General features: G+C 36.4%; 1 non-coding gene across 1 annotated transcript; it reads right to left on the bottom strand.

Moving 5' to 3' along the window:
* Positions 1-22,442: 22,442 nt before the first annotated feature.
* Positions 22,443-22,546, bottom strand: LOC148547704 (small nucleolar RNA R71). Its single transcript, XR_015897895.1, has one exon. It is a non-coding gene; the product is annotated as a small nucleolar RNA R71 (small nucleolar RNA).
* Between the last annotated feature and the right edge of the window lie 1,058 nt (positions 22,547-23,604).

Below are 23,604 nucleotides of genomic sequence, written 5' to 3'. Positions count from 1 at the left end.
GAACGGAGTGGTTGTCAGGCACGCGTTCATAGGGTTGAGGATAATGATGAGTGTCACAGATCATCATATTCTCCATATTGAAGTACGAGTGAGTATCTTAGAATAGAATCAAGCATAATTGAATAGAAAACAGTAGTAATTAAATTAATCCATTGAAACACAGTAGAGCTCCTCACCCCCACCTATGGGGTTTAGAGACTCATGCCGTCAAAGGTACAATATGAAATAAAAATGTCATGAGGTTACCAAATGAATCTCTAAAAGTAGTTTTTATACTGGACTAGTAACTTAGGTTTACAGAAAATGAGTAACTAAGTGCAGATAGTGCAGAAATCCACTTCTAGGACCCACTTGGTGCGTGGCTGGGCTGAGCTTCCAAGCTTTCACGTGCATATGCCCAAAGTTGGCGTTAAACGCCACCCTGGGTGCCCGAATGGGTGTTTAACGCCGAAAATGCCAGAAAGTTTTAGGCTGACTTTGAACGCCAATTTGGGCCATCAATTCTCAAGAAAAGTATGGACTATTATATATTGCTGGAAATCCCAGGATGTCTACTTTCCAACGCAATTAAGAACGCGCCAATTGGGCTTTTGTAGCTCGAGAAAATCCATTTCGAGTGCAGGAGGGTCAGCATCTGCAGCCCTTTTTCAGCCTCTGAATCAGATTTTTGCTCAGGTCCCTCAATTTCAGCCAGAAAATACCTGAAATTACAGAAAAACACACAAACTCATAGTAAAGTCCAGAAATGTGAATTTTAAATAAAAACTAATAAAAATATAATAAAAAGTGACTAAAACATACTAAAAACTATGTAAAAACAATGCCAAAAAGGGTATAAATTATCCGCTCATCACAACACCAAACTTAAATTGTTGCTTTTTCCCAAGAAACTAAAAACAAGATAGGATAAAAAGAAGAGAATATACAATAAATTCCAAAAACATCAATGAAGATTAGTTTTAATTAGATGAGCGGGACTAGTGGCTTTTTGCTTCTGAACAGTTTTGACATCTCACTTTATCCTATGAAGTTCAGAATGATTGGCATCCATAGGAACTCAGAATTCAGATAGTGTTATTGATTCTCTTAGTTCAGTATGTTGATTCTTGAACACAGCTACTTTATGAGTCTTGGCCGTGACCCTAAGCATTTTGTTTTCCAGTATTACCACTGGATACATAAATGCCACAGACACATAACTGGGTGAACCTTTTTAGATTGTGACTCATCTTTACTAGAGTCCCCAGTTAGAGGTGCCCAGAGCTCTTAAGCACACTCTTTTTTTTGCTCTGGACCACGACTTTAACCGCTCAGTCTCAAGCTTTTCGCTTGACACCTTCACGCCACAAGCACATGGTTAGGGACAGCTTGGTTTAGCCGCTTAGGTCAGGATTTATTCCTTTGGGCCCTCCTATCCATTAATGCTCAAATCCTTGGATCCTTTTTACCCTTGCCTTTTAGTTTAAAGGGTTATTGGATTTTTTTGCTTGCTTTTTCTTTTTTCTTTCTCTTTTTTATTTATTTATTTATTTATTTATTTTTGGCAAGCTTTTCACTGCTTTTTCTTGCTTCAAGAATCAATTTTATGATTTTTCAGATTATCAAATAACATTTCTCCTTTTTCATTATTCTTTCAAGAGCCAACAATTTTAACATTCATAAACAACAAATTCAAAAATATGCACTGTTCAAGCATTCATCCAAAAAATAAAAAGTATTGCCACCACATCAAAATAATTAAACTAATTTTAAGATAGAATTCGAAATTCATGCACTTCTTGTTCTTTTGAATTAAAAACATTTTTCATTTAAGAAATGTGAAGGATTCATAGGACATTCATAGCTTTAAGACATAGACACTAGACACTAATGATCATGTAATAAAGACACCAACATAGACAAAACATAAAGCATAGAATTCGAAAAACAGAAGAATAAGAACAAGGAAATTAAAGAACGGGTCCACCTTAGTGATGGCGGCTAGTTCTTCTTCTTGAAGATCCCATGGAGTGCTTTAGCTCCTCAATATCTCTTCCTTGCCTTTGTTGCTCCTCTTTCATGGCCTTTTGGTCCTCTCTGATTTTATGGAGGATAATGGAGTGCTCTTGTTGAGGTCCATGAGTGGGCTCTCTTGTTTGCTCCATCCTCTTTCTAGTGATGGGCTTTTGAGATGAATCTCTCCATCTCTCATGACTCGGAGTTGGAAGCAACTGCCTTCCCTTTCCTCTTCCTAGAGGTTTCTCCAGCCTTAGGTGCCATTAGTGGTTATGGAAAGCAAAAAGCTGAGCTTTTCCACACCAAACTTAAAAGCTTTGCTCGTCCTCGAGAAAAATAAGATAGAAGGGAGTAGAAGAAGAATGATGCAATTAATTTTGAAAACTTATTACTGTATACAAGAAAAATGAAGAAGATTTTAAAAGAATTTGAAAAGATATGTAAATTTTGAAAACGTTTTAGAAGGAATTGAAAAGAATTAAAAACAGAATTAAAAAAAGAATTGGAAAGATTATTAATTTTTTAAAAATAGAAATTGAAAGATGAAAGTCTAAAATATGTTTGATGCAAAAAAATTATGAATTAAAACATGAAAATTTGAAAAGAAATCGAATTGGAAACAAAATTACCTCCCCTGTGTCATCCTGGCGTTAAACGTCCAGAATGCTATTTATTCTGGCGTTTAACGCCCACTTGTCTGCCTATTTGGGCGTTTAACGCCCAGCCAGATACCCTGGATGGCGTTAAATACCAGGAATTCTTCTTTACTGGGCGATTTTCTAAACGCCCAGAATGCTGCCTGTATGGGCGTTAAACGCCCATTCTACTATCCTTACTGGCATTTAAACGCCAGTAAGCCTGTCCTCCAGAGTGTGCTATTTTTGATGCTATTTTTTTATTCCACTTTAATTCTGTAGCTGTTTTTATGACTCTACATGATCATCAACCTAAAGAAAACATAAACTAACAATGGAGAATAAAATGAAAAATTAATTATCATGGATAAATAAGATTGGGTTGCCTCCCAATAAGTGCTTCTTTACTATCTTTAGCTGGACTTTTACTGAGCTTTTAATTTAGTCTCAGTTTTGAGCATTCTTGCTCAACATTGCCTGCAAGATAATGTTTGTGCTTACTGTACTCTTTGGGTATGAATCTCACAGCTTTATAGTTTGCAATGTCTACAAACCAAGGTACTTCCTGAATGGCAAAGAGTTGCTCATCTGGGAAGGTTTCAGAGATCTCAGTAGGAGGAGGGGATGCCTCTGCTAGTAGTTCTATCCGGGACAGGTGATCAGCTACTTGGTTCTCTGTCCCCTTTCTGTCTCTTATTTCTATATCAAACTCTTGTAGAAGCAATACCCATCTTATGATTCTGGGTTTTGAATCCTGCTTTGTGAGGAGATATTTTAGAGCAGCATGGTCAGTGTACACAATCACTTTTGATCCCACTAAATAAGATCTGAACTTGTCAATGGCATAAACCACTGCAAGCAACTCCTTTTCTGTGGTTGTGTAATTCTTCTGTGCGTCATTTAAAACATGGCTAGCATAATAAATGACGTGCAGAAGCTTATTATGCCTCAGTCCCAATACTGTACCAATGGCATGGTCACTGGCATCACACATTAGTTCGAATGGTAATGTCCAGTCTGGTGCAGAGATGACTAGTGTTGTGACCAGCTTAGCTTTCAGAGTCTCAAACACTTACAGACACTCTTTGTCAAAGACAAATGGTGTGTCAGCAGCTACCAGATTGCTCAGAGGTTTTGCAATTTTTGAAAAATCCTTTATAAACCTCTTATAGAATCCTGCATGCCCCAGAAAGCTTCTGATAGCCTTAACATTGGCAGGTAGTGGTAATTTTTCAATTACCTCTACCTTAGCTTGATCCACCTCTATTTCCTTAGTCGAAATTTTGTGCCTAAGGACAATTCCTTCAGTCACCATAAAGTGACATTTCTCCCAGTTTAAAACTAGGTTAGTCGCTTGGCACCTTTTCAGAACAAGTGCTAGATGGTCAAGACAGGAGCTGAATGAGTCTCCAAATACTGAAAAGTCATCCATGAAGACTTCCAGAAATTTCTCTACCATATCAGAAAAGATAGAGAGCATGCACCTCTGAAAGGTTGCAGGTGCATTGCTGACACAAGGATTTATTCCGGTTCGAAATTCCACAAAATAATTCCATTGTTAGTATAGTCCAAACCAATAGTCAATCCTCAAATCAAATTAAATTTGAGTTGTGTCACATGTACAAACCCCAAATAAGAATTAATCGAAGTATTTGAACTCCGGGTCATCTCACAAGGAATTGCAATGAAGTGCTCAATTATTGGCTCTGAGGGGACAAGAGGGGGTTTGATTTTATATTTTTTTGCAAGAAAATAAATGACAAGAAAGTAAATGATAAGAACTTGATAAAATAAAGCAAAAGAACTCTTAGCTAGACATAGGTAATTGAGATCACCATCCTTGTTTACATACCAAATATTGATAATTATGAGAGGCCAACCTATTAAGTCTACTTCCAAAGCCTTAAGTACGTAATATCTACTCCTAGGCTTGAAGTACGTCAAATAGGTTTGATCACATCAACCCATAAGTCCCAACCTACCTACTAATTAGATTAGTAGTGGATTGGCGTCAATGAGTATCAAATTGATCACCAAGGGTTCTCAAATCACCAATTCAATGAGACCCAATGACTCAAGGTAACTCAATTCCCTTAGCCTAGGCCAAGAGTCAAGAAAACTACTCAAAAACTAGAAGAAACATTTTATCAAATACTTAGTGTGCAAGAAAAGTAAACATCATAAAATGCAAGAATTAAAAGAACCCATAACTACCACAATCAAGAAATCAATAATAGCATATAAGATGAACATAAAAAGGACATAGAAACATAAAATTGCATTGAAAGAAATCAAGATCCAATAATGGTTCACCAACATAAAAGATATCAAAATAAGAAATTAACAAGTAAAGACTATAAGATCAAAGATGTGATAACAAGAAATTAAGAGTGAAAGCTAAATCAAAACAAGAATTAAAAATTGGATTTGAGAAAATTAAACCTAAACTACCCTAAATTCTAGAGAGAAGGGAGAGCTTCTCTCTCTAGAATTCTACCTACAACATGATGAAAACTAAACTATGACTACTTGGTTCATTCTCCCTTCAATCCTTGGATTCAATAGCATCAGAAATGAGTTGGATTGGGCCCAAAATGAGCTAGAAATTGCTGGCCACGATTTCTCTTTAGTGGACCCACGTGCTCCATCGGTGCGCACGCGTACATGGCACGTGCGCGCCCCTGAACGCAAGGCAACATATGGCAAATTTTATATCATTTTGAAGCCCCGGATGTTAGCTTTCCAACGCAATTGAAACCGCCTCATTTGGACCTTTGTAGCTCAAGTTATGGTCGATTGAGTGTCAGAAGGTCAGGCATGACAGCTTTACGGTTCCTTCATTTCTTCATGAGTTCTCCCACTTTGCATGCTTTTCTCCTCACTTCTTCCATCCAATACTTACCTTATGAACTTGAAATTACTCAAAAAACATATCAAGGCATTGAATGGAATTAAAGTGAATTAAAATCACCAATTTTAGGGCCTAAAAAGCATGTTTTCACATTTAAGCACAAATCAAGGGAGAATTGCAAAACCATGCTATTTCATTGAATAAATGTGAGAAAAGTTGATAAAATCTCCCAAATTAAGCACAAGATAAACCACAAAATCAGAGTTTATCAAATCTCCCCACACTTAAACCAAGCATGTCCTCATGCTAAGAATAAAGAAGGACAAGAAAAGGGGTATGAACATTTATTCAATGCAAATAAACTATGTGCACCTATCTATATGAATACAACTAAATGCAAAATGATTCTACCTACTTGGTTAAAAATAAATCAATCTCCAAGAACATGTATGAACAAGTGGGGCAAAGGTCATATGACGACTCACAAACTCTACCAATCCAAATATCAAAATAAAGTTCGAATAGACTTGAGAAGAACGCTCATGAAAGCCGGGAACAAGGAATTGAGCATCGAACCCTCACTGGAAGTGTTTGCACTCAAGTCGCTCGAGTGTATAGGGTTGATCACTCAGTTCTCTTCTACTCATGCTTTTCAAGATTTGTTTTTCATCTAAAAATCAACAATTATTCAATGCATGCATACATTCATCATGAGGACTTATTCATAGGTTGTAATGGGGCTAAGGTAAAGGTAGGGATGTATATGGTCAAGTGAGCTTGGAATTTGTATCTTTGATTAGCCTAAGCTCTCACCTAACACATGTAACAACCTATACAATTCTAATACTCAACCTAACTACCCATGATTCCCACTTTTTTTTTCACATACTCATACATTCTCTTCAATTAACATTCCATATGCATTGATTTTTATTGAACTTTACTTTGGGGCATTTTTGTCCCCTTTTTATTTCTTTTTCTCTTTTTTTTTCTTTTTCTATAATTTTTTTTACATATATATATGTTCTTTTTTTTTCTTTATCATTTTTTTTCTAAAGTATATGCAAACATATCAATGCATATGGTTTTACATATAGTGCATGAATATGTACCCAATTCCCAATATTTTTAACAAAAATAAAAAATAAAAATTACACTTTTACCTCAACCAATGTCCCAAGTTTCCCATACCCAAATGATACACACCCTCACTAGCCTAAGCTAATCAAAGATCCAAATTAAGGACATTTATTGTTTTTCACTTAGGGGTAGTGGTGTGCTAACATTAAGAACAAAGGGGATTAAATAGGCTCAAAGTTGGCTAACAATGGTTGATGAAAGGTAGGCTATTTGGGTAAGTGAGATAAAATGAAATGATGGCCTCAATCATATAAATGTATGTATACATGGAATAATGGACATAAAGAATCAAACAAATCAAAGATTACAATCATAGAAAGAGAATGATGCACACAAGAATGAAAATAAGTGGTTATATGATGTAACCAAATAATTTGGCTCAAAACTCACATGCTTGTGTTCTTAGCTCAAAATCCATGTTCCAAAATAAATTCTTCAAGCAAGTTCATCACAAAAAAATTTTTTCAAATTGGTAGGGTGCCCTAAAAACAATTTTTCTTGGAAAAGAAATCATCACCCTAACCAAGTAGTCCTAACATAAAAAGGAAGTGGTAAAAATATGTACAAATTCTAATTAACATTCAATCTATCATGCAATGCAACAACTAATCTAACAAAGACAAAAATTAAAAATTGATGTTGAAAAAGGAAGTTGTTACCCATGGAGGTCGGTCGGACGACCTCCCCACACTTAGAAATTTGCACCGTCCTCGGTGCATGCAAAGAAGAGCAAGGTGGACGGGTTGCTACAATTGATGAGCTCCTTTAAAAGGTTGTGCGGGTGAACTTGTTTGTTGCCCCATTTGAAGTTTTTCCATCCCTTTCCTTCTTGGTGGCCAACCTAAAAGGAAAGAGAAAGAAAGGAAATTAATCCTACAACAAATATATTAAAGCAATAAAATATAGGCGGGGGCAAATGCCAAATAAGAGTAAGGTTTTCACTACATGGTAGCTACAACATGTGAGTGATAAAACAATATAAGCTAAGGCATATTAACTAACACTTGATGCAAGAGTAAAGTCAAAGCATAGGCAAATGACATGAAGAGCATGTTGCATCAAGCTTAATCAATAATTGACACAAACAAGATTAATGATAAGCATGAGAGAATTTGGTCCCATCCTAACTCAATGACAACAATGAATAAAAACAAGGGATCATGAATTAGGAAGGACTAAAGCACTAATCTTGTGTGTAGAGCAAATACTACAATTAATGTCAAACAAGTCACAAAACACCAAGATAACCAAGAAATTCTCAACAATTGAATATAAGAATCTAACACCATTATTAAAATAAGAAACTTAGAAAACAAAATAAGCACAAGTTATAAAAAGCAAAATTAAAATGCAATGGGTGATAATATGCAAATGCAACATATAGAAGAAAATGAAAATAAGAAAAATAAAAAGTAGAATTTTGAAAAGAAAAGAAGAAATGAAGGAAGAAGAAGAAAGAAAGAGAAAGAAACTAGAAGGAAAAGAAGAGAAGAAGGGAAAAAGAAAACAGGGCAGAACAGGGGAAAAACAAGGCGCGAAGGGCGACGCGGACGCGTCACGCACGCGTGCGCGTAGGTGGGCAGGCAAGACAGGCGACGCGGATGCGCATAGCACGCATACGCGTGGATGTGAAGTTGGTGACCGACGCGGACGCATCATGTACGCTTGCGCGTCAAGTCGCGGGCACAGAATATGCACAACTTTGGCACAACTCTCTGGTTTTTGTACCAGGAGTGTGAGATGCACCACCGGCGCGCGCGGATGCCCGTTTTTTTTTTTTTTTCAAAAACAGGGCACTCCCCTAATCTAGAAGCATTTTAAAACAATCAAAAATCAAACTTAACAACAAATCTTTTGGTTTTTGAAAAATTTTCAAATACACTAGAAACAAAACTTATACTACAAGCAAAACACTACTCAACAACAACTAAGCTACAACTTAAGGCATAAATCTAAGCAAACAAACTAACAACCAAAATATTAAAACAAGAGTATGCAAAGAAGAAAACTACCTAACAATGGCAACCCAATTCATCCATTGATTATATTTACAAGAGAATGGAAAGAGTTTACCATGGTGGGGTGTCTCCCACCTAGCACTTTTGTTTATTGTCCTTAAGTTGGACTTATGGGGAGCTCCTCTTAAGGTGGCTTGTGCTTGTAACCATCTTGGAACATCCACCAATGCTTGAATCTCCAATAAGCTCCATTCTTCAATGTTAATATCTTCGAGCTTTGATGGAGTTCTTCACAAACCATGAGCTCCCAAAGTTGATTTTCCTTGTGCGATCCGGGATCCCACACTTTGTTTTGACACCCATCTTCAAAGTGATCATCATGATTCCACTTGGGTGGTTTAGCCTTGGAATCTCAAAGAAGCCTCCAAACAACTTCCTAAACCCATACAATTTAGCTCCACACCAAACCTTGCAATCAAACTTTGAGCAAGCAACCATAATGAACCTAGAATGATGTTTCCAACCACTACATAACTCTCTCCTACTCTTAACTCCACAAAGAGCTCTAAGTTGACCATCATTTTCAATAAAACCATATTCAAGTGGGAAAGTAAAGATTAGAGATAAGAATTTTACCCACTTGAATGTTGTGTAGGATGTGACTTAGAAAGGGGGACCTCCCAACACTTAGCTAATGTGAGATCCATTCCCTTGTGCTCTTTCTTTGCATCTTCCACCTCTTTACAACTTTTCTCAACTTCAACCTCTTCCTCTTGGTGGCTCTCTTCCAATTCAATCTCTTCTTCATTGCTCACCAAGGGCATGAGAGGTTGTTCATCTTCTTCTTTGATCTCAATTTCAAGCCCAATGGGAAGGATTCAATTGTAGATAGGAACTCCACAATGATTGAATCCATCTCTTGATCAACCTCTTCAAAGTCTTCACCCATGATATACTTTGGAGGTTGTACACCCTCCTCAACATCAACATCAAGCATCTTGGAAGAGGACTCTCTAATTCTACATTCCCATGGACTTCCAAGATCTCCTATGTTTCCAACCACTTCTTTCGGCTCATTTATCTCAACTTCTTCCCCTTGTGACAATTCTTTCTTTAACTCCTCTTCTTCACCTTGAAGCTCTAAACTCACTCCCTCACTATGCTCCTTAATTATCTCTCCACATTCGTCAATGGGAGTGCCTTGGTTGCTTAGGCTTAGTTGGGAGGAGACCATATTGCTAACGGCTTCCGCTATGGTAGCTATCTTGGCTTCTAACTCCTTGAACTCCTTTTGGTTCTCTTCTCCTTTCGAATGTAAGAACTAACATATTCTTGGAGAGAATCATCCATTGGAGGTGATGTAGAAAAAGAAGGTTCATTGTTTTAGAAGGAGGTTTCATAATTGGAAGTTGGTTCATCTTGGTAAGGATATGGAGATGGCGTATATTAAGGTGGTTCTTGAGAGTAATTGTGTTGGAATGATGGTGGTTCCATGTATGGTTCATATGGTTCATAAGGTGGTTGGTATGGTGGACAAGAATTAGGGTCATAATGAAGTGTTTGGTGGTAGGGGGCTTGTGAGTAGGGTGGTTCAAAGTCATGTTGAGGGGGTGGTTCATAGGCATGTAGTGGTGGGTTTTGACAATCACAATAAGGGTCACCACATCCATTAGATTGATATGCATTAGGATTGGATTTATACCCATAAGAATCCGAAGGTTGTTGTTGCCAAGAAGGTTGATCACCCATCTTTGATTGTTCCATCCTTGATGCATATTGTCATTGTAGCTCCCATTTCCTACAACATAATTTGAGCCAAACCCATAGCCAAAGTGATGAGAATTCATAGTGAAAGAAAAAATAAAAATAAAAGCTAATAAAAATAAGCAACAAAGTCCTAAAGCTAGCAAAAACTAACAAATAAGCAAAAGGTAAACATATTCACAATATTCACAATAGCCAATAATATAACACCATTGCAACTCCCCGGCAACGGCGCCATTAATTTGACACAAGGATTTATACCGGTTCGGAATTTCACAAAATAATTCCGTTGTTAGTATAGTCCAAACCAATAGTCAATCCTCAAATCAAATTAAATTTGAGTTGTGTCACATGTACAAATCCCAAATAAGAATTAACCGAAGTATTTGAACTCCGGGTCGTCTCACAAGGAATTGTAATGAAGTGCTCAATTATTGGCTATGAGGGGACAAGGGGGGTTTGATTTTATATTTTTTGCAAGAAAATAAATGACAAGAAAGTAAATGATAAGAACTTGATAAAATAAAGCAAAAGAACTCTTGGCTAGACATAGGTAATTGAGATCACCATCCTTGTTTACATACCAAATATTGATAATTATGAGAGGCCAACCTATTAAGTCTACTTCCAAAGCCTTAAGTACGTAATATCTACTCCTAGACTTGAAGTACGTCAAATAGGTTTGATCACATCAACTCATAAGTCCCAACCTACCTACTAATTAGATTAGTAGTGGGTTGGCGTCAATGAGTATCAAATTGATTACCAAGGGTTCTCAAATCACCAATTCAATGAGACCCAATGACTCAAGGTCACTCAATTCCCTTAGCCTAGGCCAAGAGTCAAGAAAACTACTCAAAAACTAGAAGAAACATTTTATCAAACACTTACTGTGCAAGAAAAGTAAACATCATAAAATGCAAAAATTAAAAGAACCCATAACTACCACAAGCAAGAAATCAATAATAGCAATTAAGATGAACATAAAAAGGACATAGAAACATAAAATTGCATTGAAAGAAATCAAGATCCAATAATGGTTCACCAACATAAAAGAGATCAAAATAAGAAATTAACAAGTAAAGACTAGAAGATCAAAGATGTGATAACAATAAATTAAGAGTGAAAGCTAAATCAAAACAAGAATTGAAAATTGGGTTTGAGAAAATTAAACCTAAACTACCCTAAATTCTAGAGAGAAGGGAGATCTTCTCTCTCTAGAATTCTACCTACAACATGATGAAAACTAAACTATGACTACTTGGTTCATTCCCCCTTCAATCCTTGGATTCAATAGCATCAAAAATGAGTTGGATTGGGCCCAAAATGAGCTAGAAATCGCTGGTCACGATTTCTCTTTAGTGGACCCACGTGCTCCATCGGCACGCACGCGTACATGGCACGTGCGCGCCCCTGAACGCGAGACAACATATAGCAAATTTTATATCATTTCGAAGCCCCAGATGTTAGCTTTCTAACGCAACTGGAACTGTCTCATTTGGACCTTTGTAGCTCAAGTTATGGTCGATTGAGTGTCAGGAGGTCAGGCTTGACAGCTTTACGGTTCCTTCATTTTTTCATGAGTTCTCCCACTTTGCATGCTTTTCTCCTCACTTCTTCCATCCAATACTTGCTTTATGAACCTGAAATTACTCAACAAACATATCAAGGTATTGAATGGAATTAAAGTGAATTAAAATCACTAATTTTAGGGCCTAAAATGTATGTTTTCACATTTAAGCACAAATCAAGGGAGAATTGCAAAACCATGCTATTTCATTGAATAAATGTGAGAAAAATTGATAAAATCTCCCAAATTAAGCACAAGATAAACCACAAAATCGGGGTTTATCAATTGCACAGACCAAATGGCATCCTTCTGTAGGCAAACACTCCAGATGGACATGTGAATGCTGTTTTCTCTTGGTCCTGAGGATCTACTAGAATTTGGTTGTAACCTGAATAGCCATCTAAAAAGTAGTAGTATTCATGGCCTTCTAGTCTCTCTAGCATCTGGTCTATGAATGGTAAAGGAAAATGATCCTTCCTGGTGGCTGTATTGAGCCTTCTGTAGTCAATACACATACGCCATCCTGTAACTGTTCTTGTAGGAACCAGTTCATTTTTTTATTATGAACCGCTGTCATTCCTCCCTTCTTGGGGACAACATGGACAGGGCTCACCCAGGGGCTATCAGAAATAGGATAAATAATCCCAGCCTCTAGTAACTTAGTGACCTCTTTCTGCACTACCTCCTTCATGGCGGGATTTAGCCGCCTCTGTGGTTGAACCACTGGCTTAGCATCATCCTCCAATAGGATCTTGTGCATGCATCTGGCAGGGCTAATGCTCTTAAGATCACTTATGGACCACCCAAGAGCTGTCTTATGTGTCCTTAGCACCTAAATTAGTGCTTTTTCTTCCTGTGGCTCTAAAACAGAGCTTATGATCACGGGAAAAGTGTCATCTTCTCCCAGAAATGTATATTTCAGGGATGGTGGTAGTGGTTTGAGCTCGGGTTTAGGAGGCTTCTCCTCTTCCTGAGGAGTTTTCAGAGGTTCTTCTATTTTCTCTGGTTCCTCCAGATCAGGCTGAACATCTTTAAAAATGTCCTCGAGCTCTGATTTGAGACTCTCAGTCATATTGACCTCTTCCACCAAGGAGTCAATAATATCAGTGCTCAAGCAGTCTTTTGATGTGTCTGGATGCTGTATAGCTTTGACAACATTCAACTTAAACTCATCCTCATTGACTCTCAGGGTTATCTCCCCTTTTTGGACGTCAATGAGGGTTCGTCCAGTTGCTAGGAAAAGTCTTCCTAGAATGAGAGTTGCACTCTTGTGCTCCTCCATTTCCAGCACTACAAAGTCAGTAGGAAAGGAAAATGGCCAAACCTTGACAATCATATCCTCAATTACGCCTGATGGGATTTTAATGGAGCCATCAGCAAGTTGGAGGCATATTTGGGTTGGTTTAACTTCATCAGTCAAACCAAGCTTTTTGATAGTGGATGCAGGTATTAGGTTGATACTTGCCCCAAGATCACATAGAGCTGTCTTGGTACAATCATCCTCTAATGTGCATGGTATCATAAAGCTTCCGGGATCTTTAAGCTTCTCTGGTAAGCTTTTCAGAATGACTACACTGCATTCTTCAGTAAGGAAAACTTTTTCAATTTCTCTCCAATCCTTCTTATGACTTAAGATATCTTTCATGAACTTAGCATAAGAGGATATTTGCTCAAGTGCCTCTGCAAACGGAATCTTTATTTCAAGAGTCCTAAGATAGTCTGCAAAGCGGGCAAATTATTTATCCTGTTCTTCTTGGCGGAGTTTCTGAGGATAAGGCATCTTGGCTTTGTATTCTTTAACCTTAGTTGCTGCAGGTTTATTTCCTACAGAAGTGGTTGGAGAAGCTTGCCTAAGAGGGTTGTTATCAGTACTTGCAGGTGTCTGATTCCCCATTGGCGTTTGAACACTAGAATTGGGTGCTGTATGGGCGTTTAACACCAGATTGCCACCCTTTTCTGGCGTTTGAATGCCAGAATCCTTCCTCTCTGGGCTCTTAATGTCCTCAGAGGGATTTTGGGCAGTGGTTTGGTCATCCTCTATCAGCTGTTCCTTTCTTGGCTTTCTGCTGCCTTGAGTTGAGACATTCAATGTCTTCCCACTCCTTAAATAAACAGCTTGGAACTCTTCTATTATCTGTTTAGATAACTGCTGTCTTGTCTGATTCAATTGTGCTTTCATATTCTTGTTAGCCTTTTCAGTGTCTTGTAGCATCTCTTTAATTTCTGCTAACTGTTTTGCTATAAAAAGCAATTGCTGATTGAGTTCAGCAACTTGTTCTGGAGGACTAAGTTCAGTGGATACTGCTTTAGCCTCTTCTTTCATGGAGGACTCACTACTTAAGTACAGGTACTGATTTCTAGCAACTGTATCAATGAGCTCTTGAGCCTCTTCAATTGTCTTCCTCATGTGTATAAATCCACCAGCTGAGTGGTCTAGAGACATCTGGGCCTTTTCTATAAGCCCATAGTAAAAAATGTCTAACTGCACCCATTCTGAAAACATTTCAGAGGGGCATTTCCTTAGCATCCCTCTATACCTCTCCCAGGCATTATAAAGAGATTTATTATCCTCTTGTTTAAAGCCTTGGATATCCAGCCTTAGCTGTGTCATCCTTTTTGGAGGGAAATATTGATTCAGGAATTTGTCTGATAATTGTTTCCATGTTCTTATGCTTGTTGTGGGTTGGTTATTTAACCACCTCTTAGCTTGATCTTTTACAGCAAATGGAAACAGTAATAATCTGTAGACATCCTGATCCACTTCCTTATCACGTACTGTGTCAGCAATTTGTAAGAATTATGCCAGAAACTCAGTAGGTTCTTCCTGAGGAAGACCAGAATACTGGCAATTTTGCTGCACCATGATAATGAGTTGAGGGTTTAGCTCAAAATGGTTGGCTCTGATGGGGGGTATACAGATACTACTCCCATAGGAAGCATTAGAAGGGTTAGTATAGGACTCCAGAGTCCTTCTGGACTGTTCAATTCCACTTAGGTCCATGATGGAGAAAGGGAGATGGTGTGGATTGTAAAATAGAAATAAAGTAAAGGAAAATAAAAATATTTTTGTTTTTATTTTATTTTATTAAGGATAACCGAATTCAAAAGAAAAGAAAATAAAATAAAATAATTGGAACTAGAAAATAAGTTTTTGAAAACTAAAAGAAAATAAAATAAAATAGATTAAAATAAATAATAAAAAAATTTGAATACTAAAATAGCTAATTAATTAAAAAAAATTGAAAAATTTTGGATATAATTTTCGAAAATTGGAGAGAGAGAAAGTGGTTAGGGAGTTTTGAAAAAGATATGTCTTAAAATTAAAGATACTTGTAAAAAAATAAATAAAAGAGAATATCTGAAAAAAAAGATATGTTTTTTTGAAAGAGATTTGAATTTTGAAATTTTAAAACTAAGATAAGATAGAATAAAAAATTTTAAAATAAAAATCTGAATTTTTAAAAGTAAAAATCGAAAATTCAATTAAAATAAAGGGAAAAGATATTTTGAATTTAATGAGGAAAGAGAAAAACAATAAAAAGACACCAACTTAGAATTTTTAGATCAAAACAAAGAAAACAAACAAGAAAACTTTGAATGTCAAGATGAACACCAAGAACACTTTGAAGATCAAGATGAACACCAAGAACAAATTTTGAAAATTTTTAAGGAAATAAGGACATAAAGGATATCAAACTTAAAAAAATTTTTATATTTTGGACACTAATAATTCAAAAATGCACAAGAAAAATAAGGAAAGACGCAAAACAAGAAAGACTAAAGATCAAACAATGAAAATAAATAAGAACAACTTGAAAATCAATACAGAACTAAGAACATGTAATTCGAAAAATTGAAAGAAAAATAAAAACATGCAATTGACACCAAACTTAAAACATGAAACTAAACTCAATTATTAGTTTATTGGTTTTTTAATTATTTATTAAAAATTTTCGAAAATAATATACAAAAAGGAAATAAGGATTTAAAAAATTTTAATAAAAACAATAATAAAAAACTCAAATTTAGTGACTCTAAACCAAAAAGATAAACTTTTTCTAATTTAAGCAATAAAATAAACCGTCAGTTGTCCAAACTCGAAAAATCCCCGGCAACGGCGCCAAAAACTTGGTGCACGAAATTGTGATTACACTTTTCATAACTCTGCACAACTAACCAGCAAGTGCACTGAGTCGTCCAAGTAATACCTTACGTGAGTAAGGGTCGATCCCACGGAGATTGTTGGCTTGAAGCAAGCTATGTTTATTTTGTAAATCTTATTCAGGAGATTAATGATAAGAGTGGTTATATTTATGAAAAATAAATAACATAAAATAAACAATACTTGTGATTCAGTAATGAGAAACAGGCTGAGGTTCCGGAGATGCTCTGTCATCTGAATCTCTACTTTTTTACTGTCTTCTTCTCCAAACACGCATGGCCTCCTTCCATAGCAGGCTGTATGATCCTCTCGAATGAAAAATACCAAGCGCTGTCACCGCACACGGCTAATCATCTGTCGATTCTCACTAGCGTCGGAATAGGACCATTATCCTTTTGCACACTGTCACTGCGTCCAACATTCGCGAGTTTGAAGCTCGTCATAGTCATCCCCTTCCAGATCCTACTCGGAATACCACAGACAAGGTTTAGACTTTCCGGATCCCAGGAATGCTGCCAATGATTCTAGCCTATACCACGAAGGTTCTAACCTCCGGACTTGGTCCATGGATTAGAAACCCAAGAGATACGCACTCAAGCTGTCGCCCAATGACTACGTTGAGCTCAGATAGAACGGAGGGATTTTCAGGCATGCGTTCATAGGGTTGAGGATAATGATGAGTGTCACGGATCATCATATTCTCCATATTGAAGTACGAGTGAGTATCTTAGAATAGAATCAAATGTAATTGAATAGAAAACAGTAGTAATTGCATTAATCCATTGAAACACAGCAGAGCTCCTCACCCCCACCTATGGGGTTTAGAGACTCATGCCGTCAAAGGTACAATATGAAATAAAAATGTCATGAGGTTACCAAATGAATCTCTAAAAGTAGTTTTTATACTAGACTAGTAACTTAGGTTTACAGAAAATGAGTAACTAAGTACAGATAGTGCAGAAATCTACTTTTGGGACCCACTTGGTGCGTGTCTGGGTTGAGCTTCCAAGCTTTCACGTGCATATGCCCAAAGTTGACATTAAACGCCACCCTGCGTGCCCGAATGGGCGTTTAACGCCGAAAAAGGTGCCAGTTCTGGCGTTTTACGCCAGAAAATTTTAGGCTGACTTTGAACACCAGTTTGGGCCATCAATTCTCGAGCAAAGTATGGACTATTATATATTTCTGGAAAGTCCAGGATGTCTACTTTCCAACGCAATTGAGAGCGCACCAATTGGGCTTCTGTAGCTCGAGAAAATCCATTTCGAGTGCATGAGGGTCAGAATCCAATAGCATCTACAGTCCTTTTTCAGACTCTGAATCAGATTTTTGCTCAGGTCCCTCAATTTCAGCCAGAAAATACCTGAAATTACAGAAAAATACACAAACTCATAATAAATTCCAGAAATGTGAATTTTAAATAAAAACTAATAAAAATATAATAAAAAGTGACTAAAACATACTAAAAACTATGTAAAAACAATGCCAAAAAGGGTATAAATTATCCGCTCGTCAATGCACGACAGAGGGACAGTCCAATTGAGACTCATCAGCCAGTAGGAAAAGCATGCATCATATGCATTTGTGTGTTTGTTTGGTGTGTTCTATTTGGAATGCCTAATTGATTGCATAACTACTTGCTACTTGTTTAATTGCTGTATCTGCTCTCTATTTGTGATTTCCTTGCTTAAAATAATTGTGTTTGTAACAACTGGTTCTGGTGGTGGTTGGGAGGTTTGGAGGAGTTGGAAAGGGGAGTTTTAGATAGACCGAAGACCCTTAGCTAGTTGCCTCTTCCTTTTTCATGGCTTAGTTATATTTATAAGCTTTAATTATATGTCGGAAGTTTTAGGATTATCTTCGGCTTTCCCAGGACATTATATGTTAGATATGTGGGCACTGTTACCATGCTGAGAACCTCCGGTTCTCACCCATGCCGATTTTGTGGTTTTCAAATGCAGGACGTGAGGCTTCTCCCTGAGGCATGCTGGAAGCTTCTGATTTAGCGAAGACTCTTATCTCTCGGGGTTTTATTTTGGTTATATATATTTACATAGATACTTATTATCTCTACTGCTTATATATATATGATGTATTAGCTTCTTCTTAGAGGTTATTTTGGAGACACAGGTTTTGTAACTCTGTGTTGGGTGTCTTTTGGGTTTTCCTATATATATATATATATATATATATATATATATATATATATATATATATATATATATATATATATATATATATATATATATATATATCTGTATGTATATTTATATGTGATGAGCGGATAATTTATACCATTTTTGGCATTGTTTTTACATAGTTTTTAGTATGTTTTAGTTAGTTTTTATTATATTTTTATTAGTTTTTATTCAAAAATCACATTTCTGGACTTTACTATGAGTTCATGTGATTTTCTGTAATTTCAAATATTTTCTGGCTGAAATTGAGGGACCTGAGCAAAAATCTGATTCAGAGGCTGAAAAAGGACTGCAGATGCTGTTGGATTCTGACCTCCCTGCACTCGAAGTGGATTTTCTGGAGTTACAGACGCCCAATTGGCGCGCTCTTAATTGCGTTGGAAAGTAGACATCCTGGGCTTTCCCGCAATATATAATCGTTTATGCTTTGCCTGAGATTTGATGGCTCAAACTGGCGTTCAAATCCAGCCTAAAATTTCTGGCGTAAAACGCCTAAACTGGCACCAGAATTGGAGTTAAACGCCCAAACTGGCATCAAAGCTGGCGTTTAACTCCAGGAACAGCCAAAGCACAAAAAAGCTTCAATGCTCAGTCCAAGCACACACCAAGTGGGCTCCGGAAGTGGATTTCTGCGCTATCTGCACTTAGTTACTCATTTTCTGTAAACCTAGGTTACTAGTTTAGTATAAAAACTACTTTTAGTGATTTAATTTAGAAGTTTTTGATCATGCTATCATAGAGCATTGTACACATTTGGAGGCTGGCCTCACAGCCATGCCTAGACCTCTTTTTACTTATGTATTTTCTACGGTGGAGTTTCTACACCCCATAGATTAAGGTGTGGAGCTCTGCTGTTCTTCATGAATTAATGCAAGTACTACTATTTTTCTCTCAATTCACGCCTACTTCTTCTCCAAGTTATACTCATGTTCTTAATTCAGTTAAGTCAGAATGAAGGGGTGACCCGTGACAATCACCCACTATCTTCGTTACTCGCTTAGCCAAGATCCGCGTGCCTGACAACCACAAGCGATCTACATGATGTTCAACGTAGTCATTGGACGACAGCCGGAGTATATTCTCTTGGATATCTAATACACAGACCGAGTCCATGAGATTAGTATCTTCGTGGTATAGGCTAGAATCATTGGCAGCATTCCTGGGATCCGGAAAGTCTAAACCTTGTCTGTGGTATTCCGAGAAGGATCTGGGAAGGGATGACTGTAAAGAGCTTCAAACCTGCGAATGTTGGGCGCAAGTGACAGTGTGCAAAAGAATCAATGGATCCTATTCCGACGCTAGTGGGAACCAACAGATGATTAGCCATGCAGTAGCTGTACCTGGTATTTTTCATCCGAGACGAGAAATCTGACAATTCATTAGCCGTGCAGAAACCGTAGAGGACCATTTTCACTGAGAGGATCTTACAGCTTGCCATGGAAGGGAGCACGCATGGTTGGAAGAAGGCAATAGGAAAGCAGAGGTTCAGAAGTAACAAAGCATCTCCATACGCTTATCTGAAATTCCCACCAGTGAATTACATAAGTAACTTTATTTTATTTTATGTTTTATTTATCTTTTAATTATCAAAACCTCATAACCATTCGAATCCGCCTGACTGAGATTTACAAGGATGACCATAGCTTGCTTCAAGCCGACAATCACCGTGGGATCGACCCTTACCACATAAGGTATTACTTGGACAACCCAGTGCACTTGCTGGTTAGTTGCATCGGAGTTGTGAAAAGTGTGGATCACAATTCCGTGTACCAAGTTTTTGGCGCCGTTGCCAGGGAATTGTTCGAGTTTGGACAACTGACGGTTCATCTTGTTGATTAGATTAGGTAATTTTATTTTATGTTTAAGCTTTTTATTTTTTTATTTCTATTTTTGAAAAATTCAAAAAAAAATTTTATAATTTGTTCTTCAGAATTTTTAAGAATGAATTCTAGAGTTTCATGAGATATGTTGAATCCTGGCTGGCTGTTAAGCCATATCTAAATCTTTTGGACCGAGGTTTCCACTTATCTTTGCAAGAGACTTTTGGTTCCCATCATTTTGGCTGTTGTATGTAATGCTCTGCTAAAGCTTGGCTGGCCATTTGGCCACGTCTAATTCTTTTGGATCGAAGCTTTAGACTAACATTGCATGATTTCTAGAATTCTTATTAAAAATTTTGTATCTCTTTATTTTCTTTTTCAAAATAATTTTCGAAAAATACAAAAAATTTTAATAAAATCATAAAAACCAAAAAAATTTTATGTTTCTTGTTTGAGTCTAGTGTCAATTTTTAAGTTTGGTATCAATTGCATCTTTTTAATTTTCTTAAAATTTTTGAAAACTCATGCACTGTGTTCTTCATTGATCTTCATGTTGTTCTTAATGATTTTCCTTGTTTGATCTTTAAATTTTTTTGTTTTATGTCTTTTCTTATTTTTCATATGCATTCTTGAATTATTAGTGTCTAAAGTTTAAAAATTTTTAAGTGTGGTGTCTTGTATGTTTTTCTTTTCTTAAAAATTTTAAAAAACATATTCTTGATGTTCATCATGATCTTCAAAGTGTTCTTGGTGTTCATCTTGACATTCAAAGTGTTCTTGCATGTATTTTTAGTTTTGATCTTAAATTTTTATGTTTTGCATCATTTTGATGTTTTTCTCTCTCCTTATTAAAAATCCAAAAATAAAAAATAATATCTTTCCCTTATTTTACTCATGAATTTCAAAATTTTGGGTTGATTTAGTCAAAAGTTTTAAATTTTAGTTGTTTCTTGTTAGTCAAGTCAAAATTTCAATTTAAAAAAAAGATCCTATCTTTTCAAATCTTTTTCAAAAATCAAATCCTTTTCATTTTTCTTCTCAATATTTTCGAAAACTTCAAAATTAATTTTCAAAATCTTTTTCTTATTTTTGTTTCATATTTTCGAATTCATTGCTAACATTTAATATTTAGATTCAAAAATTTTCAAGTTGTTACTTGCCTATTAAGAAAGGTTCAATCTTTAAATTTTAGAATCATATCTTTTAGTTTCTTGTTAGACAAGTCATCAACTTTAATTTCAAAAATCAAATCTTTTTAATTTCCTTTTCAATCTTTTTCAAAATAAATTTCAAATCATATCTTTCAAAAATTTAATTTCAAAATCTTATTCTAACTTTCTATCTCTTCAAAATTGATTTTCAAATCTTTTTTAATTAACTACTTGACTTTTTGTTTACTATTTCTTATCTTTTTTAAAACCACCTAACTACTTTTCTCTCTCTCTAATTTTCGAAAACCATTAACATCTTTTTCAAAAAAATTTTTAATTAACTAATTGTTTTAAATTTTAATTTTATTTCTTTTAATAAATTCTAATTCTAACTAATAATTAAAATAAAAACAAAAATATTTTTCTTTTCTTTTTAATTAAATTTGAATTCTCTCCCCCTCTCATATCTTCTTATTTATTTATTTAATTACTAACACTTCTCTTCTTCTTAAAATTCGAACCCTCTCTCCCTCTCTGTGTTCAAATTCTTCATCTTTTCTCTCTACCTCATTCTTCTATTCTTCTACTCACATAAAGGAATCTCTATACTGTGATATAGAGGATTCCTCTTCTTTTCTGTTCTCTTCTTTTTCATATGAGAAGGAACAAGGATAAGAATATTCTTGTTGAAGCTGATCCTGAACCTGAAAGGACTCTAAAGAGGAAGCTAAGAGAAGCTAAAGCACAACACTCTGGAGAGGACCTAACAAAAATTTTTGAAAAAGAAGAAGATATGGCAGCCGAAAATAACAACAATGGTGGAGATGCAAGGAAGATGCTTGGTGACTTTATTACACCATCTTCTGACTTCTGTGGAAGAAGCATCTCAATTCCTGCAATTGGAGCAAACAACTTTGAGCTTAAGCCTCAATTAGTTTCTCTAATGCAGCAGAATTGCAAGTTTCATGGACTTTCATTGGAAGATCCTCATTAGTTTTTAGCTGAATTCTTGCAAATCTGTGACACTGTTAAGACCAATGGGGTTAATCCTGAGGTCTACAGACTTATGCTTTTCCCCTTTGCTGTAAGAGACAGAGCTAGGACATGGTTAGACTCACAACCTAAAGAAAGCATGAACTCTTGGGAAAAGTTAGTCAATGCTTTCTTGGCCAAATTCTTTCCACCTCAAAAGTTGAGCAAGCTTAGAGTGGAAGTCCAAACCTTCAGACAGAAGGAAAGTGAATCCTTCTATGAAGCTTGGGAAAGATACAAGCAATTGATCAAAAGGTGTCCTTCTGACATGTTTTCAGAATGGAGCATCTTATGTATATTCTATGATGGTCTGTCTGAATTGTCCAAGATGTCATTGGACCACTCTGCTGGAGGATCTCTTCATCTGAAGAAGACGCCTTCAGAAGCCCAGGAACTCATTGAAATGGTTGCAAATAACCAGTTCATGTACACTTCTGAAAGAAATCCTATGAATAATAGGACAACTCAGAAGAAAGGAGTTCTTGAGATTGATACTCTGAATGCCATATTGGCTCAGAATAAAATATTGACTTAGCAAGTCAATATGATTTCTCAGAGTCTAACTGGAATACAAGCTGCATCTGGCAGTACTAAAGAAGCTTCCTCTGAAGAAGAAGCCTATGACCCTGAGAATCCTGGAATGGAAGAAGTGAATTACACGGGAGAATCCTATGGAAACACTTACAATCCTTCATGGAGGAATCATCCTAATCTCTCATGGAAGGATCAACAGAAGCCTACTCAAGGTTTCAATAACAATAATGGTTGAAGAAACAGGTTTGGCAATAGCAAACCTTTTCCATCATCTACTAAGCAACAGACAGAGAATTCTAAGCAGAGCCTCTCTGACTTAGCAACCATAGTCTCTGATCTAACTAAGACCACTCAAAGTTTCATGACTGAAACAAGGTCCTCCATAAGAAATTTGGAGGCACAAGTGGGTTAACTGAGTAAAAGAGTTACTGAAATCCCTCCTAGTACTCTCCCAAGCAATATAGAAGAGAATCCAAAGAGAGAGTGCAAGGCTATCAATATACCCCACACGGCTGAACCTGGAGAGGAGGGAGAGGCAGTGAATTCCATTGAGGAAGACCTCAATGGATGTCCACTGGCCACTAAGGAGTTCCCTGATGAGGAACCAAAGAAATCTGAGGCTCATATAGAGACCATAGAGATTCCACTAAACTTACTGTTGCCATTCATGAGCTCTTATGAGTATTCTTCCTCTGAAGAGGATGAAGATATTATTGAGGAGCAAGTTGCTCAGTATCTAGGAGCAATCATGAAGCTGAATGCCAAATTATTTGGTAATGAGACTTGGAAAAGTT

Source organism: Arachis ipaensis, chromosome B8 (genome assembly GCF_059453495.1).
Source record: "Arachis ipaensis isolate K30076 ecotype BB chromosome B8, ASM5945349v1, whole genome shotgun sequence".
Lineage (NCBI taxonomy): Eukaryota > Viridiplantae > Streptophyta > Magnoliopsida > Fabales > Fabaceae > Arachis > Arachis ipaensis.
Note: the sequence above shows the minus strand (reverse complement) of the source record. Positions and strands in the feature narration are given on the sequence as shown.